Here is a 22,841-nt window from a genome sequence, read left to right as displayed (position 1 = left end):
ACTAAGCTGTGATTACTTGGCAGAAACAATGGAGGCAAGAAGGCAATGAGATGACATATATAAAACCTTGAAAGAAAAAAAAATTGCCAAACGAGAATAATGTATCCTGCAAAACTCTCTCTCAAATATGATGACAAAATCAGGGCAGTTCCAGGTAAACAGAAATTACAATGTGTAAGAACCAAACCAAACTTACAAGAATTGTTAAAGGGAGTTCGTCAGTTAGAGAATCAACAACATAAGACAACAACCTGAATCTAGAACACAGGACAGCATCAGCTAGATACCAACCTAGGTAATGAACTCTCAAGGATAAAACAAAACTAAAAGATTTATAACAGGGAACGAGAAACATCAATCTGTAATGAAAACAATGTCAGAACAATAAAATAGGGAATAAATGATATAGGTATAGAACTTTCCAATGGAGAGCAAGTCAAGGCAATACCAAGTAATAAAAGACTGGTTCGGACTTAGGAAGATAGGCGTAAATTTCAAGGTAAACACAAAGAAAGTTAACAAACCTACTCATGAAAATAAAAAAGAAAAAAAGACTCCATAACACAAAATCTACAGAAATGAAAGAAACAAAAAGCAAATCCATAAACAAAAGGAACTCAGCACAGGAGAGTAAGAGGAACAAAGAAAATGTGAGCATCACAAAAAAATTCACTTCAAAATGACAGCAATAAACTAACAGCTATTGATAATCACACTGAATGTAAATTGCTTAAATGCACCCATAAAGAGACAGACAGTGACAGAATGGATTTAAAAAAACATGACTCATCAATATGCTGTCTACAAGAGACATACCATAGACACAAAGACATAAATATATTAAAAATCAAAGGATGGAAAAAATACATTAAGGAAACAGCAACCAAAAAACAGCAGAAGTGGCAATATTTAATCTCAGATAAAATAGACTTTAAAACAAAATCCACCATAAAAGATGAAGAAGGGCACTACGTAATGATTACAGAGGTGATCCACCATGATGACATAACCATAATAAATATCTATACACCCAATGATAGGGCTCCAAAATACATAAAACAAACTCCGACTACACTGAAAAAAGAAATTGACAGTTCCACAATAATAGTAGGAGATTTCAACACATAACTCTCAGTAAAAGAGAACATCTAGAAAGAAACTTGACAAAGATACAGAAGATCTAAAAGCCACAATCAAGGAACTGGACCTCATAAGCATATATAGAACACTCTATCCAACAGCTGCAAAGTACACATTCTTTTCCAATGCACATGGAACATTCTCCAGAACAGACCACATCTTAGATCACAAAGCAACCCTCAACAAATTCCAAAACATTGAGATAACACAAAGCATCCTATCTGCTTACAATGCCATGGAAGTAGAAATTAGTAACAAGAAGAGGAAGGAAAAAAAAAATTTGGATACTGAATAACACCTTGCTTAAAAACCACTGGATAATAGAAGAAATCAAAGATGGAATCCAAAAGTTCCTAGGATTCAATGAGAATGAAAATACATTAAAGCCTTTGGGACACTGCAAAGGCAGTGCTCAGAGGCCCATTCATAGCAACAGATGCACACATCGAAAAAAGAAGAAAGGGGTAAAATCAAAATGTTAGCTTTACAACTTGAACAAACAGAAAAAGAGCAGCAAAAGAAGCCACAGAAGAAAGGAAATAATAGAGGTCAGAGCAGAAATAGAGAATAGAAAAATGACAGAAAGAATCAACAAAACCAAAAGCTGGTTCTTTGAAAGGATCAACAAAATTGACAACCCATTGGCCAAACTGACAAAAGAAAAACAATAGAGGAAGAAAATAACCCAAATAAGAAACGAAATGGGGGATATTACAACAGAGACTCAAATGAAATAAAAAGGATGATAACAGAGTACTATGAAAAGCTGTACTCCAACAAATTTGAAAACCTAGAGGAAAAGCACAAATTTCCAGAAACACACTAACTACCTAAACTAACACAAACTGAGGTAGAAAATCTGAACAGACCCAAAACAAGAGAAGAGATTGAAAAAGTAATAATAATAATAACTCCCAACAATGAAAAAAGTCCTGGCTCAGATGACTTCACTGGAGAATTTTACCAAGTATTTGGAGAAGAGCTTACACCAGCACTACTCGAACTATTTCAGAACATAGAAAAGGAAGGTGTACTTGCAAATTCATTCCATGAAGCCAGCATACTCCTGATACCAAAACCAGGCAAAGACACCACAAAAAAAGAAAATTACAGACCAATATCTCTCATGTGTATAGATGCAAAAATCCTCAACAAAATTCTAGCCAGTAGAATTCAGCATCACATAAGAAAAAAAAAAAAAAAAAACCAACCAAGCGGGATTCAAACCAGGTATGCAAGGATGATTCAACATTAGAAAATCAAACAAAGTAATCCATCACATAAATAAAACAAGAGAATTACATGAACATCTCGATTGATTGAAAAAGGTATTTAATAAAGTCCAATATCCACTCCTGATAAAAACTCTCAATAAAACAGGGATAGAGGGAAAATTCCTCAACATAATAAAGGGTATGTATGGAAAACTAACAGCCAACATCATTCTCAACAGACAAGCTGAAAACATTCCCCTTGAGAACAGGAAAAAGACAAGGATGCCCCTTATCACCACTCCCATTTAACACTGTGCCAGAAGTCCTAGCTAGAGGAATAACACAAGAAAAATAAATAAAGGGCATCCAAATTGGTAAGGAAGAAGTAAAACTATCCCTAATCACAAATGATATACTATACATACAGAAGCCAAAAGACTCTACAAGAATACTACTGGAACTAATAGAAAGATTCAGCAGATTCTCAGGTTACAGGATAAACACAAAAAAATCAGCTGGATTCCTATACATCAATAAAGAGAACTATAAAAAAGGAAATCAGGAAAACAATACCATTTATAATGGCCCCTAAAAAATTAAAAGACTTAGGAATAAATCTAACCAGTGACATGAAAGACCTATACAAAAAAAAACTACAAACACTACTGCAAGAAACCAAAAGAGAACTACATAAATGGAAAAACATACCATGCTCATGGATAGGTAGACTCAATGCTGTGAAAACGTCAATTTCACCCAAAGCAATCTACAAATACAATGCAATCCCGATCCAAATACCAATAGAATTCTCTAATGAGATGGAAAAACTAATCATTAAATTTATATGGAAAGGAAAGAGGCCCAGAAAAGTAAAGCCTTGTTGAAAAAGAAGAACAAAGTAGGAGGGCTTGCACTACCTGACCTCAGAATCTACTCTACAGCTACAGTAGTCAAAACAGCCTGGTACTGACACAACAACAGACATATTGACCAATGGAACAAAATCAAGAACGCAGATGTAAATCCATCCACCTACAGTCAGCTGATCTTTCACAAAGGCCCAAGGTCCATTAAATGGAGGAAAGAAAGTCTTTTTAACAAATGGTGCTGGCAAAACTGGATGTCTATCTGCAAAAAAATGACAGGACTCATGCCTCACATCATAGACAAGAACGAATTCAAAATGTATCAAAGACCTAGATATAAAACCCAAAACTATAAAGATCATGGAAGAAAAAATAGGATCAATGCTAGGGACACTAATATATGGCATAAATAGGATATAAACCGTAGCTAACAATACACGAACAGGAGGACATCTAGATCAACTGGTATAACATAGTCTATAAAGAAAGCATTCTACATCAGACTGTAGTAAGTAATGACTGGGGTCTTAAAAGCCTGCGAGTGGCCATCTAAGTTACAACTACTGATCCCGTCCTGGCTGGAGCAAAGCAGAATGAAATGAGGAAGACCAAAGACACAGGGAAAGATTAGTCCTAAGAACTAATGGGCCACAACTACCGCAACATCTACCAGACTAAGCCCAGAACAACTAGATGGTGCCTGGTTACCACCAGCAACTGCTCTGGCAGGGGTCACAATAGAGGGTCCCAAACAGAGCAGGAGAAAAATGTAGAACAAAATTCAAATTCACACACACACACACACACACACACACACACACACAAAACCAGGGTGCTGGTCTGACAGAGACTAAATTAAACACTTATGCTCTTCAAAAGACTTCACCAAAAGAGTAAAAAGAGAACCTATAGACTGGGAAAAAAATCTTGGCTATGACAAATCTGACAAACTTCTAATCTCTAAAATCTATAGGAAAATCCAACAAGTCTACAACAAAAAGACAAATAATCCAGTTAAAAAATGGGCAAAGGATATGAACAGACTCTTCACCAAAGAAGACACTTGGGCTGCCAACAGACACATGAGGAAATGCTCCCAATCACTAGCTATTAGAGAAATGCAAATCAAAACTACACTGAAATACCATCTCACACCAACATTACGGGCACGAATCAAAAAAAAAAGAAACTCTTGGAGAGGCTGTGGGGAGATTGGAACTCTTGTGCACTGCTGGTGGGAATGCAAAATGATACAACCATTTCAAAAAACAATATGGCGCTTCCTTAAAAAGCTAGAAATAGAGATACCATCCATTCCAGAAATCCCACTCCTAGGAATATATCCTAAAGAAACAAGAGCCATCACAGGAATAGACATCTGCATACTCATGTTCATTGCAGCATTATTCATAACAGCAAAAAGATGGAAACAACCTATGTGCCCATCAACAGAACAGATAAACAAACTATGGTACACACGCAATGGAATACTATGCAATGATAAAGAACGATGATGTATCTGCGAAACATCTAACAATATGGATGCATCTGGAGGATATTATGTTGAGTGAAATAAGTCAATTACAAAAGAACAAACACTATATGAGACCACTATTATAAAAACTCATGAAGGGGTTTACACACAGAAAGAAACAATCTTTCACGGTTATGAGGAAGGAGAGTGGTGGGAAGGAAAAAACACTAAATAGGCAATAGGTAAGTGGTAACTTTGGTGAAGGGTAAGATAGTACAAAACACTGAGGAAGTCAGCACGACTTGATCAAGGCAAAATCATAGAAGCTTTATAGACACATACAAACTCCCTGAGGGACTGAGGTACTGGGCCGAGGGCTGGAGACCATGGTCTCAAGGGACATCTGGCTCACTTGGCACAACATAGTTCATAAAAAAATTTCCTACATCCTACTTTGGTGAGTAGCATCTGGGATCTTAAAAGCTTGTGAGCTGCTATCTAAGATAGGCCTACTGGTCGCTCCTCGTCTGGAGCAACGGAGAATGAAGAAAACCAAAGACACAAGGGAAAGATTAGCCCAAAGAAGTAACGGACCACAACTATCACAGCCTCCACCAGACTGAGCCCAGCACAACTAGGTGGTGCCGGGCTACCACCGCCGACTGCTCTGACACGGATCACGACAGAGGACCCCGGACAGAGTGGGGAAAAATGTGTAGAACAAAATTCAAACTCACGAAAAGAGACCAAACATGGTCTGGCAGAGACTGGAGAAGCCCTGAGAGTATGGCCCCTGGACACCCTTTTAACTCATACTGAAGTCACTCTTGAGGTTCACCCTTCTACCAAAGATTAGACAGGCATGTAAAACAAACAGGCCTATAACACACATAGTACAAGTGTGTATATGAGACTAAATGGGCACACCAGCCCAGGGGCAAGGACAATAAGGCAGGAGGGAACAGAAAACCTGGTTGAATGGAAATGGGGAGATTGAGACAGAGAGGAGGAGAGTGTTGTCACATTGTGGGGTTGGAAACCAATGTCACGAAACAATATGTGTATTAATTGTTTAATTAGAAACTAATTTGCTCTGTAACCTTTCACCTAAAGCACAATTAAAAAAAAAAAAATACAGATCTTTGCTTGTGTTACCTGCGTCCTGTATTGATGTTTTTTTCTTTACTGGATTACAAGATGTCTGCATTTAAATGTAAGTACATGCCAGACAGGTTGTGAATCTTAGCCACCAGTCACATACTCATGTCAGAATTGTGTGGAATGGGAAATGAATATGGGGAAGGAAAAAGCATTTAAACAGCCCATGCTGTTTAAAGTGTCTTAAGGTGAATGTATTTGGGATGGTGCAGAGTCAGGATATGGCACAAAGAAGCAGATTGGTCTCTCCGTTAGACAAACATGAAGAACAAAGAAATTCCAGTGATAGAAATTTCAGACAGTGTCTTATAGGAAACGAGGAACAAACTCTGCAGTAGTTGAATGTTGATCAGTTCTGACTCCCTCACATTTCTGAGAGCAGTATACTAAGATCCTACATTCCCATAGCAAAGTTAGGAGACTGTGCTTGGAATATTTGCCACATCTCACATGACAACAGTTAAGGCTCAGTTGTGCTTCTTACCCTTCTCCTAGATAAATGCATACGGCGGCTGTGGTTCACTGGGCCAATAAAGAGCTCATTCCATTGTATCTACCAGTCCTGAATTAAAGCCTGTGAGCCTTCATTCCTAAGATGTTCCTTGTGAGTGAGGATGGGATTGGAGAACCGGAGACTCTGCCATTATTAATTTTTTTAAATCACAGAATCCCAATAAATATACTTTTCTTTTACAAGCCTATATGCCAAGTATATTTTATGTGAGAGTCTCGACATAAATTATTAAGGAAGTTAAGAATCCTGAAAGGGCTGAGACTGCTAAATGTTTATCAGTCTTAACCTAAATGGGGTTTAATGTTAAAAGCAAAGTTTATCTAAAATCTTTCAAATTCTGTATATTTACACTTGGTGAAGCAAAAAATATCAACATGACTTAAAGAACCACATAATGTATAATAAATAGGCCCCAAACTCCACCACCCCTAGATATGTTACCTTTTTTACTGGCAAATTACGTCTTGTCTTGTTTTGTTTTGAAATAAATTGCTGGTGAATACATGTAAGTGAAATTGAGAGTCTTCCTCCAAACCTCATGCCCCTTTCTTCATATAGTTGAGCTTCTCAGATTATTTGCTCAGCATACACATTGAATAGGTATGGTGACAGGATTCAACCCTGACACACACCCTTCCTGACTTTGAACCATGCAGTATCCCCTTGTTCTGTTCGAACAATTGCCCCTTGATCTATGTACAGGTCCCTCATGAGCACAGTTAGGTGCTCTGGAATTCCCTTCTTCACAATACTGTCTGTAATTTGTTATGATCCACACAGTCAGATGACTTTGCATAGTCAATAAAACACAGGTAAACATCCTTCTGGTGTTCTCTGCTTTCAGCCAAGGCCTATCTGACATCAGCAATGATATCCCTGGTTCCACGTCCTCTTCTGAATCCAGCCTGAATATCTGGCAGTTCACTGTCGACGTATTGCTGCAGCTGCTTTTGAATGATCTTCAGCAAAATTTTGTTTGCATGTGGGGTTTTTTTGGGTGATATTAATGATATTGTTCAATAATTTCTGCATTTGGTTGAATCACCTTTCTTTGGAATAGGCATATATATGGCCAGCTAGCTAGCTTCCAAATTTCTTGGCATAGATGAGTGAGCACTTCCAGGGCTGCATTCGTTTGTTAAAACATCTCGGTTGGTATTCCATCTATTCCTGCAGCCTTGTTTTTCTCCAGTGCTTTCAGTGAAGCTTGGACTTCTTCCTTCAGTACCATCAGTTCCTCATCGTATGCTACCTCCTGAAATGGTTGAACATCGACCAGTTCTTTTTGGTATAGTGACTCTGTGTATTCCTTCCATCTTATTTTGATGCTTCCTGTGTCATTTATTACTTTCCCTGTAGAATCCTTCAATATTGCAACCTGAGGCTTGAATTTTTTATTCAGTTCTTTCAGCTTGAGAAATGCCAAGTGTGTCCTTCCATTTTGATTTTCTATCTCCAGGTCTTTGCACATGTTATTGTAATACTTTACTTTGTCTTCTTGAGTTCCTTTTGAAATCTTCTGTTCAGCTCTTTTACTTCATCATTTCTTCCATAGCTTTAGCTACTCTACATTCAAGAGCAACTTTCAGAGTCTCTTCTGACATTCATAAGAAGGCTGAAGAAGAATTGACTTCTTTGAATTATGGTGTTGGCAAAGAATATTGAATGTACCATGGACTGCCAAAAGAATGAACTAATCTGTCTTGGAGGAAGTACAGCCAGAATGCTCCTTAGAAGCGAGAATGGTAAGACTTCGTCTCACATACCTTGGACACGTTATCAGGAGAGATCAGTCCCTGAAGAAGGACATCATGCTTGGTAGAGTAGAGGGTCAATGAAAAAGAAGTCTGTCAAGGAGATGGATTGACATAGCAGCTGCAACAATGGGCTCAAGCATAACGATGGTCATGAGGGTGGTGAAGGACTGGGCAGTGTTTTGTTCTTTTGTACGTAGGGCCGCCATGAGTCAGAACCAACTCAATGGCACTTAACAATAACGATTGGGTGTGTGGACCTTGAAAATTGGGTACTTGGCTTGATCTAAGATGACTGGCCCAGATCTAAATTAAAGTCGGTTTTGAATTAAACTGCAGTCTGACTTAGGAGCCGCTGCTTCTGCTGTTACCAAAAGACAATTCAACCTCTTGTAAAAGTTTAACTGCTTGTAACACAGAAAAGAGCAAGGGTCAGAACTTTAGTTATGCAAAGTATTGTTTGTTAAAAAATGTTTGTCAAAAGAATGTTTGCATAGCTTGTTCTAGGGAAAAATACTTTTGTCAGCATGTCTCAGGAGGTTAGGAAATAGAATTGATAATATTAAGTAAAGATGGGGCCTGTAATTTTCTCAGAACTCTGTAACCAAGATGAGGCATTCACAAATAGACCAAGTCTCAGTTCTAATTTTCTGACTTCTCCAAATCAGACTTCGTTCACTGAGATCTTTGCTCCATTTCTGCTGAATCCTTGTAAATCTGTAACTAAGTCAGAAGCATAGCTTTTTGCTCTAAGATAAGAAGGGGCAATTATGCAGCTCTTACAGAAAATTGACTCAATTGTTCCTGACAGAATGTCTTGTCCAACACACCCCAGAATTTTAACAAATAGATTTACCGATGTTAAGAAAATTATTTAAGAAAGGTTATAGTAACTTTTGGAGCCCTGGTAGCACAGTGTTTAAGAGTTTGGCTGCTAACCAAAAGGTTGGCACTTAGAATCTACCAGCCGCTCCGTGGAAACCCTGTGGGGGCAGTTCTCTGTCCTATGGAGTTGCCATGAGTTGGAATCCACTCAACCGCAATGGGTTTGGTTTTGGGTTTACAGTAACTTTTGCCATGTAACCCCTACCCTGTGCCTGCAAGCACAGAGATCTTTGCTTGCTTCATCTGATAAAAACCTCCCTCTCTTCTTGCAATTTGGAACACACTGCAGTGCCCTGCCTGGGTGTTTGTGTGTGTCTCCCAATTCATGAATCAGTTTTATTCTTCAATAAAATCCTTTGTTCTCATTTCTAGTGGAGTGTAAATCTGGTGTTTCGCTACTACAACATATCTCTCCCCAGTTCTGTTTCTCTAGGGAATGCTGACTAAGACACCCTGCCAACGTCGCTGAGCTGATTGGACTGTGCTCACCACATCAGATGGAGATGCACCTGAGGCCACCTCTATGGCATCTTTGCCCCTCCAAGGCTACTCTGGGTATTCACCACTAACCCAGACGCTCCTGCACACAGCTATTGTGGGCTGAAGAGATACCGTGTGTGACCCACTGTCCTAGGTATGCATGCTTGAAGGAGACCCTGCCTGGGACTCCACTGAAACTCTCATGTCAACTGCTGTTGTTGACCTCGAACCATGAGAAGAGGGCTTAGCACAAGGACATGCACAATCCGGCATTACTGGGTCAGCCTTTCCAACCTCACTTGATTGTGCACGTAGAAACCCAGTAAAAAACCATGGTCCAAACCTGTAATGCACAGAAACAAGAATGTAAGTAGTAATTATAGTAAAGCCAGGCTAGGCCCATGAGTCCCACTGTGTAATTTTGCCAAGTGCTTTTGCTTGGTCTCTGCCCCATGTGGGAGGACACACTTTCATAGCATCAGAGAAGAATACATTTTTGGCTCTCAGTCTCCTCATCTGTAAAATTCAGAGGATGAATAGTTGATTCCAAATGCATTATGAAACTTTTGGCAAAGGTCACAGAAGTTAGCCTGGCAGAACCTGGACTAGTACCGCATTTTTATGCAAACAACATAATTATTTGCCAAATGTGCCCTCCCCCACCACTTGAGGTATTTTCATAAGTGCCACGATGACATTTTTTTTTACATTCCACTGTAAAAAAATTAGCATAGTGTGCTTACAAAAATACTTTGGGGGAGGGGGAGAGGGCATGCTTGGCAAACAAATGTAAAAGGTCTTTTGTGTAAAAATACAGTAACCTTGTGTCTATCTTCAATTCTTCTATCCCTACAGGTTGCTGGTACTAAGTCACAAAAGGCTTATGGCCCCAGGAGAGTCAATGAAAACACCGACAGTCCCCTGATTTGAACATGTGTATGCACATGTGTCTTAGAGGAAGTACAACAAGGGTGCCCCTTAGAAGCAGGGATGGCGAGACTGTGTCTTACATACTTTGGACATGTTGTCAGGAGGGATCAGTCCCTGGAGAAGGATATCATGCTTGGCAGAGTACAGGGTCAGCGGAAAAGAGGAAGACCCTCAACGAGGTGGATTGACACAGTGGCTGCAACAATGAGCTCAAGCATAACAATGATTGTAAGGATGGCTCAGGACTGGGCAGTGTTTCGTTCTGTTGTGCATAGGGTCATTATGAGTCAGAACCAACTCAACGGCACCTAACAACAACGACAACATGCATGCACACACATGTATGTGCAGTTTCTTCTTGTTCGCACCTAGGGTGGCTCCTTCCTTCTGTTTCTTGGACTCCTGACCCGACCCAGACTATAGACCCTGGCTCCCTTGTTCCTTTCTGAGGAGTTGCTCTGCCTTCTCCTTGTGCGAGTTCTACTATGGGTCCCATGGCCCATCTCGCTATGGGGACAAGCCTAGGACCTAATCATACCCTTCCATTTGATCGGCCATGTCCCTGGACTCCATGACTCCATCATTCCAATTAAAAGAGATGACATGTGTGTGGTGAAGCGCGCTACCTCTGGCACTTGATAAAAGTGCTTGATAGAAGTCAGCTCTTAGTGCAATGGGCCAGTTGCCTAGATCTAGATATCATCACTTCTGACATGTAGCTGAATCAGCAAGTTCAAAGTTCAGTCCCTCAGTTTTATCACTTACCCAGCCTGTTTGCTGGATGGTGCACACAGATGAAGGTTGTGCCCTTCTATGTGACTGCACGTGTCAGTCAACAAACACCAAGTGCCTTCACTAAGCCGTGCTTTACACTAAGCAACTCGGCTCTGGATCAGCTCTGCAGGGCCACATTCACAGTCACATCTTAATTGATGCCTGAGACTCTTGTAAAACGAAAGCCTTCCAGCTGCCCCTCCCTCAGCTCCACTACCCAGAGCCTGGACTGCAGCAACAGTCACAGTGGTCTGGCTAAGTTTTGCATTGTTTCTCATACTTTTTTTTTTTAAATGCTTTCTCGTGGTCTCATGCATTATTTCATTCTTGTCCACAATCTCCTCAGAAAGCTAAGCTGAAGTGCCATGCCCAGGTCATAGGCTGGCTAGCTCCCAGACTGTGCTCTTTCAATGCCACATGCCCACTTCCAACCCAGGGACGTTCTCTGTGCTGTCTTGTCCAGGCTGCACAGTTGTATGAAACTCTTTCCCAGTGGAATTGTTAGGTGCACCCATTCGAATTCATGCTCACCCAGCCTTCTGATGGCCTTCCTCGGGGCCTCTCTGAAATCCAGTACTGATCAGGTTTCTGGGACCCAGCTCAGAGCCACCAGAGAACCCATGCACACCTGCTGGGTAATAGATCTGCCATAGACTTCCTATCCCAGACATGTGTCCCACTGCGCCATCCGTGCCCTCCATGGGACTAGGTTGATAGTGCCCCTGCCTTCCAGGAGGCAGGTAGGGTTAGGGTGGGGTGAGGAGGAAAAAGAAGCAGGAGACAGCAGTAGTTGCTGCCTTATAATCACTCTGGGTTCCTCGGGTCAGGAAGTAAACATGCCTCCAAATAGCGAGAGAATATTGGGGGTGGGGCGGACAAGCCAGAGAAAGGGAAGCTTTTTTCAATTGTCTTTGTATCTCACATTACGAAAGTCCAGTAACTGTGGCTGTGTCAGTGGGCTCCTGAGGGAGTTATTTTTCGAATGTAGGAATTTAGTTATTTAAGAGGTTTTTTGCCTGTAATGAGCTGCCAGGCCCAGGGTCCTTATCTAACCACCCATCACAGAGCTGAATACTCCCCTCCACTAGGCTGACCACAATCGTTAACATGTTGGGAAAGCATGTGAGTAAAAGTTAGCATCACAAGACAGACCAAATCCTGTATTTAAAAGATGGCATTTTCCCTTTCTGAGAAATTCATAACAAGAAATGACTATCCAAAGTCCCTTCTAGGGGTCTATTGGTAATTTGGTAAATAAAGGATACAGGCGGTTTACTGTAGAAGGGACGCTTTCCGCCATTTCATGAATGTTCAGGAATGTGGGAGATTGTGTTGCCACAAAAAACAGAAAAATGATCCAGTTCTCCTTCTGGAGTATGGGAGCCCCTTGGAAGTCTCCCTGCCCACTCCAAGGCGTTGATGTTAAAAACAAAACAAAATGCTGATCTTTCTGGGTGTGGTTTCTGACTTTTATAAATTGCTTCTTTGATCTATAAAGGTTATCCCTGCAAGGAGTCTCTAGTTGAACCCTCTTAGGAGAAATCAGTCTCCCAAGGCACAGAGGGGTCTGTGTTCGCAGTTTAGTCCTGCAGCTGAGAGACAGAGGAAACATTAGGTTCTCACAAGCGAGCAGAGCCAAGACGCAGAAATGAATTCACAGGTGGGAAAGGAAAAACAGCCCCTTGTTTGCATTCTGAGGGTAGGCGAAATCTTTGGCTTAAACAAAATCCTGGTTCTTCTCAGAATGCAGCCCTGTGGTAGGGAGTCAAGTCAAAATGAAGGCTGAGTTTATCAAAACTAAAGATGCTGTGCGGGACCTGAATAATCCTAAACTCAAATCATGCCGAGTAAAATTTTGAGCTACTTCAATGCTGACATTGGTATTCATAAGAGAATTGTCGTTTGCTATTGGTCTGCAGTCTACAGAGTCTGTGGTGACCACAGAATGCATTTTTCTCTTTTACGGAAGCCAAGTTACATGCCCATGCTTGTTTGTTTCTTTACAAATTGATGATATCTTTTTACTATCTAATGTTAGGAGAATAAAGTCTCAGGTTCATATGCTATAAAGCTAGAAACAGTGTTAGCTGATAATTCGGGTTAGGGCTCTGTGTATGGGAAAAGATGACTTAAAGACCTTCTCTAAAAGCAGTATCATGATGGATATGGATGTCCCGCCGTGACAAAAATCAGCTCTGCACTGCCTTTGAGAGGGAGAAGCATCCCTTGTGCAGCTGTGTCATAAACACTGGCAAACAATGAGCTCAAAGCTAATGGAATACAAACATACATTGCAAAATATGAATGGGCATTGTTTGTATTTTTGGCTTCAGATAGACTGTGTAAAGAAATTGGCTTGTTTGTTTTGATTCTAAAAGCTAAATATTTGCAAATTTTTAGGCCTGGGAAAGACAGATTGTAACTCAGAGAGTTGGTGCTGTCAGTTCTCTGTATACAGCCAGATCATTCCAGATCTCCGAGAGCTGGTAATCCAGCTATGCCTTCTAAGCTACCCACTTGCTGTCATAGAATTGTGGGCAATTTCTTTGTTAGAGTTTCTGAAGAAAGGTGTTAAAGTATAAGTGCATAGGTTCTCTTCAAAGTATTGGACCCTTGCAAAAATAAAGAGAAAAATATATTTATTGGAAGAAAAAATACCACTTTTAAAAGTTGTTAATAAGTTCCCATCAGTTGTAAGCCTTAACTGGGCACTGCCAGGCACAGGGATCACCTCCAGGATCCCCTGGCTTTGCTTAGGTCTTGCCCCTTTCTTAAGAAGTCACGAGGAGAGAAAAGAGACACAAACATAAAACACAAACAACGTAGTGGGTGTCCCTGAGGTTGGAAACGAGTTGCGATTTAGAGACAGAAGATGAAAAAGAACAGCTAATCTTCATAAATGTTTACAACAGTGCAAATTTCTTGAATTCAACACATGCAAATAAATGCTAAAATCCTCTATTTGATATATATTTCCCAAGTTACTGCAACAAGCTTTCATAAAATGCTAGAATCTGCTTTGGAGCAGAATCTATTAAGCAAAGTCTGGAAGACAGACAAGAAACAGTCTTACTCATCAACCGACATCACAAAGAAAGGAGATGCCGCGCCTTCCTTGGGCACTCATCTCACTGTCAGCAGAGCTTCTCAACGGGGATTCTTTGTCTAAACCTGATTCCGGTGTCCACCCTGCCAAGGTGAAAAGAACAACTGGACATCATCTGTACAATAAGCATTTTCCTACTGGAAATATCACTGGATGACCCCTCAGCCTACTTTTCTCAGATCTGAATGACCCTGGCTATTTTATCCTCCCACCTCAGTCTAATTTTCAAACACTCTAAGGATCTATAATCAACTTATAAAACAAGACAATCTGATGTCAGCAGAAAAATAGGAGCCAGGAGCCCTTGACCTTCAGTACTGCCATATAGGCTGCACTCACAATGTGTCTTAGACAAAAGTGGCTTAGAGTGGATGGGCTCCAGGTGCCTCCAATCCATCCCCAGCAGAGCTATCATTCAAGAAGCCACCCAGGACTTATTAGGTCCTCTGGGCTCATAACCTGGAACTGGTTGTTGCTGTTGTTACCTGCAGATGAGTAGGCCATTGACTCAAGGAGACCCGGTGGATAGTGGAATGGAACACAGCCCAGCCCTATGCCATCTCATGACTGGTTGCAGATTTGATCCTTGTAATTCATAAGATTTTTGTTGGCTGATTTTTTGAAATAGATCACCAGGCCTTTCTTCCTTTCTTCCAATCTTAGAGTAGAAGTGCTGCCGAAACCTGTTTGGCACCATAGCAACACTCAAGCTTCCACTGAGATGTGGGTAGTGGCTACATATGAGGTATGTCTTAATTATCTACTGCTGCTATAACAGAAATACCATGAGCGGATAGCTTTAACAAAGAGAAGTTTATTCTCTCACACTCTAGTAGGCTATAAGTCAGCTCCAGGGGAAGACTTTCTCTCTCTGTTGGCTCTGGGGTATGTCCTTGTCATCAATCTTCCCCTGGTCCAGGAGCTTCTCTGAGTTCAAAGGACATGTTATTCTCTTGGCTTTGGTTTCTTGGTGGTACAAGGTTCCCATGTCTCTCTGCTCCCTTTTCTCTTTTATATCTCAAAAAAGATTGGCTTAAAATACAACCTAGTTTTGTAGGTTGAATCCTACCTCATTAACACAACTGCCGCTAATCCCACCTCATTAACATCATAGCCACAGGATTTACAACACATGGGAAAATCATATCAGATGACAAAATGGTGGACAATCACACAATCAAGGACTAGCCAAGTTGATATTTTGGGGGGACACAATTCAATCCACAACAAGGTGCATTGGCCAGGCCAGAGTTGAACCCAGATCTCCCGTACGGAAGGTGAGAATCCTATCACTGAACCATCACTACTCTCATGAGCCTGGAAGTAAAGCACTGGATTTCTCATTAATTTTTTCTAAACATTATTTTCCTACTAAACCATCAAGGGAGCCCTGATGGTGCAGTAGCGAAGAGGTAGGCTGCCAACCAAAGTTCTGCAGTTTGATTCCGCCAGCAGCTCCTTGGAAATCCTATGAGGCAGTTCTAGTCTGTCCTATAGGGTCACTACAAATAGCAATTGACTCAGCAGCAAGGAGTTTGGTTTTTTGTTTGTTTAAACCCTCAAGTGTGAGCTGTTTACATACATACTTTTGTAAAAAAAAATCTGGCTCTTCAAAATTTATTCTTTAATTTTTTCTATTTTGACACATTGTAAATATTTTGAACAGAGAAACTCAGTAAATAACTAAGCTGCTTTTGGCGATGGGATAGTGTATCATATTGTGTTGTAGTATACATTACAGTACAGTCACATCTCATGTCCTAGGTTGTATTCAGCAGTCCACAGGTGCATTTTGTAAGGAGGTAAAGTAGGCACTATGCCTACCCACCTTCTGCAGGTTGACACCATAGGGAACAATTTAGTGAAAACAGATGTCAAAGTGAAGGGTGGCTTTTGTGTTTTCCCAAAGGATGTGGGGCTAACAGCCTGGGGGCAATTGGCTGGGCCAAATCCAGGAGGGCAATTGGGAATCAGGCATTGCAAGCTGGACAGGAAGGAGCCCTCTGGTTTACTGCACAGACAGGCAGGCTTTGGTCATCCTTTACATGTGATGTCAAGGAGCTAGAGGCACTGGAGAGGCTGCTGTCTTAGGCTGGGCTCCTTCAGGAACAGATCCTGGAAAGAGGGCCCAAAATGGTTTATTTGGGAGGTGATCTCAGGAAGGTCCAGCAGGAGAGCGGGGAGTGAGGCAGGGGAGTCAATAAATGGGTATCATCAAATAAACATTCCTTGGGGCTGACTGGAGCTTCATCCTATGGAGACATCAAGGGTGGGGGTGTTCAAACTTCACAGAGTTGTCCCATTCACAAGGCAAGGAATCTGGTTGTGTACCCATCCATTCCCATCTATCATTGATTGAGGGCTGTTCCTAGGGCACCAACTCCTAACACTCCTGGCCTGCCTGTCATGCAGGTGAGGGACGAACCCACTGGTACCAGAGGCAGCCAGCAGACAGAGAGTCCTGGATCTTGCAGCAGAAAGTGTCAGCACGAGTACCTGTGGAAACAACGAAGGCAGCGGGCACGTGGAAGGAAACTGCCCACCGCTGCTGCAGCCTCCCTATCCCCATCCCTCAGAGTCAAGGGCCTCAAACGGCCCATGAACACATGCTCATGGGGGCCACACTGCACTGTTCCAGGAGCTCTCTTAGCATTTCTGTGTTGAGGACTTATTTGCTGGGTCCTGTCTACTCTGTCCTATAGGGTCGCTATGAGTCAGAATTGACTCGATGGCAACAGGTTTGGTTTTAGTGCTGGGCCCCAGAAAGCATCCAAGGGAAAGAAAGATTTTCAGCCTAACAGAGATAAAAAGTAAGTGACTGAGATATTCCAGAACACTTAATTGTGCTCATGCAGAACCTATACATAAACCTAGAGGCACTCTTTAGAACAAGCAGATACCGCATGGTTTAAAATCAGGAAATGTGTGCATCAGGGTTCTAGCCTTTCACCATACTTACTCAATCTGTATGCTCAGCAAATAATTTGAGAAGCTGGACTATATGAAGAAAAATGTGACATCAGGATTGGTGGAAGACTTATTAACGATCTGAGATATGCAGATAACACAACTTTGCTTGTTGAAAGTGAAGCAGGCTTAAAGAATTTACTGATGAAGATCAATGACTACAGCCTTCAATATAGAATACACCTCAACAGCCTTCAGTATGGATTACACCTCAACATAAAGAAAACAAAAATCCTCACAACTGGACCAATAAGAAACATCATGCTAAATGGAGAAAAGATTGACATTGTCAAGGATTTCATTTTACTTGGATCCACAATCAATACCCAGAGAAATAGCAGTCAAGAAATCAAATGATGTATCGCATTGGGCAAATCTGCTGCAAAAGACCTCTTTAAAGTGTTTAAAAGCAAAGATGTTACCTTGAGGACTAAGGTGTGCCTGTCCCAAGCTGTGGTATTTTCAATTACCTCATATGCATGTGAAAGCTGGACAATGAATAAGGAAGATGGAAGAAAAATTGATGCCTTTGTATTATGGTGTTGCCAAAGAATATTGAATATACCATGAACTGCCAGAACAGTAAAAAGATTTGTCTTGGAAGAAGCACAGCCAGAATGCTCCTCAGAAGCAAAGACGGTGAGACTTCATCTTATGTACTTTGGACACGTTATCAGGAGGGACAAGTTCCAGGAGAAGGACATCCTGCTTTGTAAAGAGTCAGCAAAAAAGGGGAAGACCTTCCATGGGATGGATTGACACACTGAGTGTAAAAATGGGCTGAAGCATAACAGTGATTGTGAGGATGACGCAGGACCAGGGAGTGTTTCGTCCTGTCGTACATAGGGTTGCTATGATTCGGAACTGATTTAACAACACCGACATAATATAATAGGAAATGTGCTATTCTCAAGGCATGAACTAAGAATACAAATCCCTAACTGATGGGGATAGGAAGTAAGGATGGAGGATGAGGAAGGCGACATGGAAATTGTTGGGCTGTACCAGATCTTTAAAGGGAGGGGATTTCCTGGAAGATGTTATCCTAAATTAATTGGCCAATTGGGTTTGGGGTCTGATATACCTTTGTCTTCATAATTTTAAAAAGCCATTATAAGTTTTCTATTTTTCTGACATTCTATTTGTGATTTCTATGTATGTATTACATGTGGATGGAGAAGAAGCAAAGAGGAGTGAGCTTGAGTCAGGGAGCCAGAGAATGAGGACAAGAGAAGAGACCTAGGAATACAGAAACGCAGGGCCTGGTAGACTTAGCCCAGGAACCTGCAACTGATGTTTACAGCTTATGGGGAAAGCACACTGTGGAAAACTCACTTATTGGAAAATTGCTGGAAAGTTCTTTGGCCATCAATTATTCAACAAATATTTGCCAAGGAGCTACTTCCTTAGTCTGTGGCTTTAGTTAGCTTGAGGGTTGCAAATTGTCATCCAGATCCTTCCACCTGATGTCAGCAGAAATCTAATGCATCAGTAGCCAAGCAGTTACAGAGTGGCCATGGGTTGGATGCTATGGGATATATTCCACAATTCTCCCCTTACGGAGAAATAAATCTAAATGATGGGGCGGGGCAAGGAGTGGCTAACCAATAATTAAATGTTATATGAGAATTCAGTGACCACAGATGCACAAATGGTCAGAAACACAAGTGAGGGTAGATTTATAAAGCCAGTGTCTGCAGTGAGCGCTGGGATGCACTGTCCAGACTCTCCCTTCATCCCCAGGCAGCCCTCCACTGTTAGCCCTCTTCAGTAAGCATGTCTGCTAATGGGAGTCCTTTGTCCAAAGTCATACCTTCTTCAGGCACAGTCCCAAACCAACGACCGATCAGTGCGGAGCTGGAAAAATTCAGCACCTTTGTCCCAACTGGGATAATTTTGAAGGGTCATTTGAAGTCCGGAACCCCCATGGGGTCTGCCGAGGCTTCCCTTGAGACTGCTGCACAGCTCAGCTTTGCCCCTGACCAATTTGGCTTTCTTCCCTTTCACCAGTGTTGAACCCATGATCCTAATATCCCAAGATCCTAATAAACTCTCTGCATACATTCTCCATCTCAGACTTCGCTCTTAGGAAACTCAATCCACGACAATGTCTTTTCAATGCATAAATTGAATCTTGAGAAATCCCTCCTTAAAACCATTCAACGTCTTTCCCCTTTACTTAATATCCAGACCCTGAGCCTTACTTTGGCCTGTGAGGCCCACCAAGGTCTGACCCTCTCCAACCTCCTTGTGCACCGGTTTTCACTTCAGCTGTCCATGCCCATCCGTGCTGGCCTTGTCAATGTTCAATGTTCCTGGAATACAGTTAAATGAATGATTGAATGAACGAGTAAACTGAAGAAAAGTGCTATGATTTTCCTTCCTCCAGGCCTTCCCTTCTCCTTCAACTACTTGTACACATTCTCAGGGTCATAGTTCAAACCTCCGGGACCTTTCTCCTGGAAACCTCTGACCTCAGACTAGGACAGGTTTTACGTTTTCATACCACCCAGCTCTTTCCCTTTATCTGACCAACCACAGCTTGTAATTCTGCACTTCTCTGTGTGACTTATTTACTTAATGTCCAGTTGTACACTATTAAATTTCCAGATCGGCCATAAGCTTCACAAGGGCAGGCAGGGACCATGTCCCTTCAGTGCTCAGCACAGTGCTTTGCCCCACGAGAGCTCCATGAATGTCCTCTGATTGCAGAAAGGACAGCCATGGTCCAGAGATTAATCATGGTGTGATTGGAGCAAACTCCATGTAGGAGGTCTACATGGGAAGTTGGGCAGAGTTGTATATTTGGAAGAGGAATGGAGCTTTCCATAAAGGGAAGAAACCTGGAGGAAAACAAAAAGCTGACGTGGGCATGGTAAGCTCTGAGGCAGGCGAGGAGGCTGGGGTGGTGGGGGGGGCGGGTAGTGGGGTGGGGTTAGTAGGGTCTGTGATCAGCAGACAGGAAAGAGCCAGACAGGCTGGGACTTGAAGGCAGGCCAAGGACTGGATAGTGATAGTGTAGGTAATAAGAAGCTTCACTTGGTTTGGCAGTTACATCCCTGCCAGACCAGAGGAGGGCTTGCAGCAGTCAAGAATATTTTTCCTAACTGGACATGGGGGATTTTTAAAAATACATTTGTAGAACAAAGATGATTTGATGCCTTTATCTGTGCCAAACCTCTACTTACGAAAATTCTGCTCTCTCAGTACACTCCACCCCCACAATGAAGCTCCAGGACGCAAGGGGTTGAGAGGACACTATGCTACCTCCCACCTAGTCACAGTGCCCCTTAGGGAAGACACTAGGGTAAGGACATGGCTGAAGAAGGACATGCACATGGCCTTTAAGACACTGTTCTGTAGTCCCGCGGGGGCCAGAAATTGTGGTGAATTTCAGTCTCACCTCTACTTAACACCAGTGCTGAAGGGCTGCTGTGGGAATGGAAGGTAAGCCACGAATCTGTATAGCACAGGGCATGGCTGAGCTCTCAGGCCATCAGCCATTATCCTTGTCTTTAAAGAGCAGGCTCACAGAGTGGAACACAGTCACCAGGGACTATCAGCTTTTGAGCAGAGGAGGGAAAGTGCACGTTAGAAGCTGATGGAACACTGCAGTTTATGTGCCTGGTGTCACTCCATCTCACTGGTGTACATACATATTTTTTAGGAAATGGCCCTGGAGCACGTGCTGACTAGTTTTATTGTGTGTGTATGTGTGTGCATGTGGGGAAGTTGGATGCAGCTCCTGGTATTATCCTTCCACCCCAAGGGGGCAGGACAACATCTGGGGCATCAAGTTTTTATGTCAAAAATTGATCTATGTATCAGTTGGTTAGCTAATACCTCAATATTGCAGTGTAATAAATCACCCCAAAGGCTTGTAACAATCCAACCAAAAAATCAAGCTTGTTGCCATCAAGTTGATTCCAACTCATGGCTCCACTGAGTAAACCCATAAGGTTTTCTTGATGGTAATCTTTACAGAAGCAGTTCATCAGATCTTTCTTCCACGGCTGTTGGGTGAGTTTGAACTTCCAACCTTTAGATTAGTAGTTGAACACAAATCCTTTGTGCCACCCAGAGACCTTAACAAATCACCCCAAAGACTTATAACAACTATGATTCATTATTTCTCATGAATTTGTGAGTCATCTGATCTAGACCGGACCTGGATAGGGGCTTGGCAGGGGGGCTGTGCTCCATATTTCTCTCATCCTCTTCCTTGAATCAGCTTTTGGCCTGGCATGTTCTTCTCATAGCAATAGTAAAACTTCAAGAAGGCCAGCAGAAGCAGTCATTCATTCTACTGATCAAAACAAGGTCACACTCAAATTCAGTGTGCAGGGAAGGACAGTCATTTCTCAGTATCTCCAGGGGATTGATTCCAGGACCCCCACAGATACCAAAATCCACAGATGCTGAAGTCCTTATATAAAATGGTGTACTGTTTGCATATAACCTACACACATCCTCCTGTACACTTTAAATCATCTTTAGATTACTTATAATACTTATTACAATGTAAATGATATGTAAATAGCTGTTATACTTCATTGTTTAGGGAATAATGAAAAGATTCAAGGTGAACAGTGTTCAAACAATAAGTTCCGGGGAGAGACTGAGGATCTGCGAAATGGTGAGAGGCTACAGCAAGATATGCCTACACATTGATTCATTAGCCTGGATTCAGCATAGTGTTCGGCGCACAGGCAAATTCAAGTTTTGCTTTTTGGAACTTTCTTTTTTCCAAATATTTTCTATCAGCAGCTGGTTGAATCTGAGGATGTAGAACCCTGGATACAGAGGGCCAATTGTGTACTCCAACCCTCTGGTGGGAAGGACTTCACAGTCACCTGGCAAAAGGCTGGCTACATGGAGAGGTGAAGAATGGGGAGAGTAATACAGTATAACCCAATTTGATGGGAGAGCTAAGGGGAGGCTGACTTACAAATGTAGCTGCTTAGAGCCACAGAGAAGGGCAACACTCTTTAGACTCAAAAGGGTCAGCCCTTTGAAAAACGTTTGAGTCTGATAGAAGACCAGGTATCAAGAGGGCAAAGGGGGCCTGGTTTCCTGCAAGATGTGGAGAAAGGGAATACCTGAAACTAGTGGATAACCATGTGCACATAGCCTGAGGCATGACCCAGGTTAATGTAGACCAGCATCTCAGCATCCCTCAGGGAATAAATGTCCACACACTGTTTTCCTCAGATCCACTACTCACCGAAGAGGTGAGTACATATCGATGTAGGACCTCAGTGTGTGGGGGTGAATTCTGAGATCAGTCTCTCTCCTTTGTTGCTAGAGATTTCATTCTGTTTGGGGACAGGAGCTGAGACATCCTCAGGAGCTTGGACCAGCCCCCCCTCTGGGTCTCCTTCTACCAATTTCTATATTCAATAAGCCTTTATGGAGCACTGCCTGTCAACCAGGTGCAGAAGGTGGGAGAAAGGAGAGTCTCATTGAGAAGAAGGCCAGTAACAAGCTGTTCCCATACAGTGCTTCGTGCTATATCAGAGGTATGTCCACAGATGAGAGTAGGAGGCTGCTTGGGAAGTTAGAGAGGTTCCCCAGACAAG

This window comes from Elephas maximus, chromosome 25, assembly GCF_024166365.1.
Source record: "Elephas maximus indicus isolate mEleMax1 chromosome 25, mEleMax1 primary haplotype, whole genome shotgun sequence".
Taxonomy (NCBI): domain Eukaryota; kingdom Metazoa; phylum Chordata; class Mammalia; order Proboscidea; family Elephantidae; genus Elephas; species Elephas maximus.
This window is presented reverse-complemented; position numbering follows the sequence as displayed.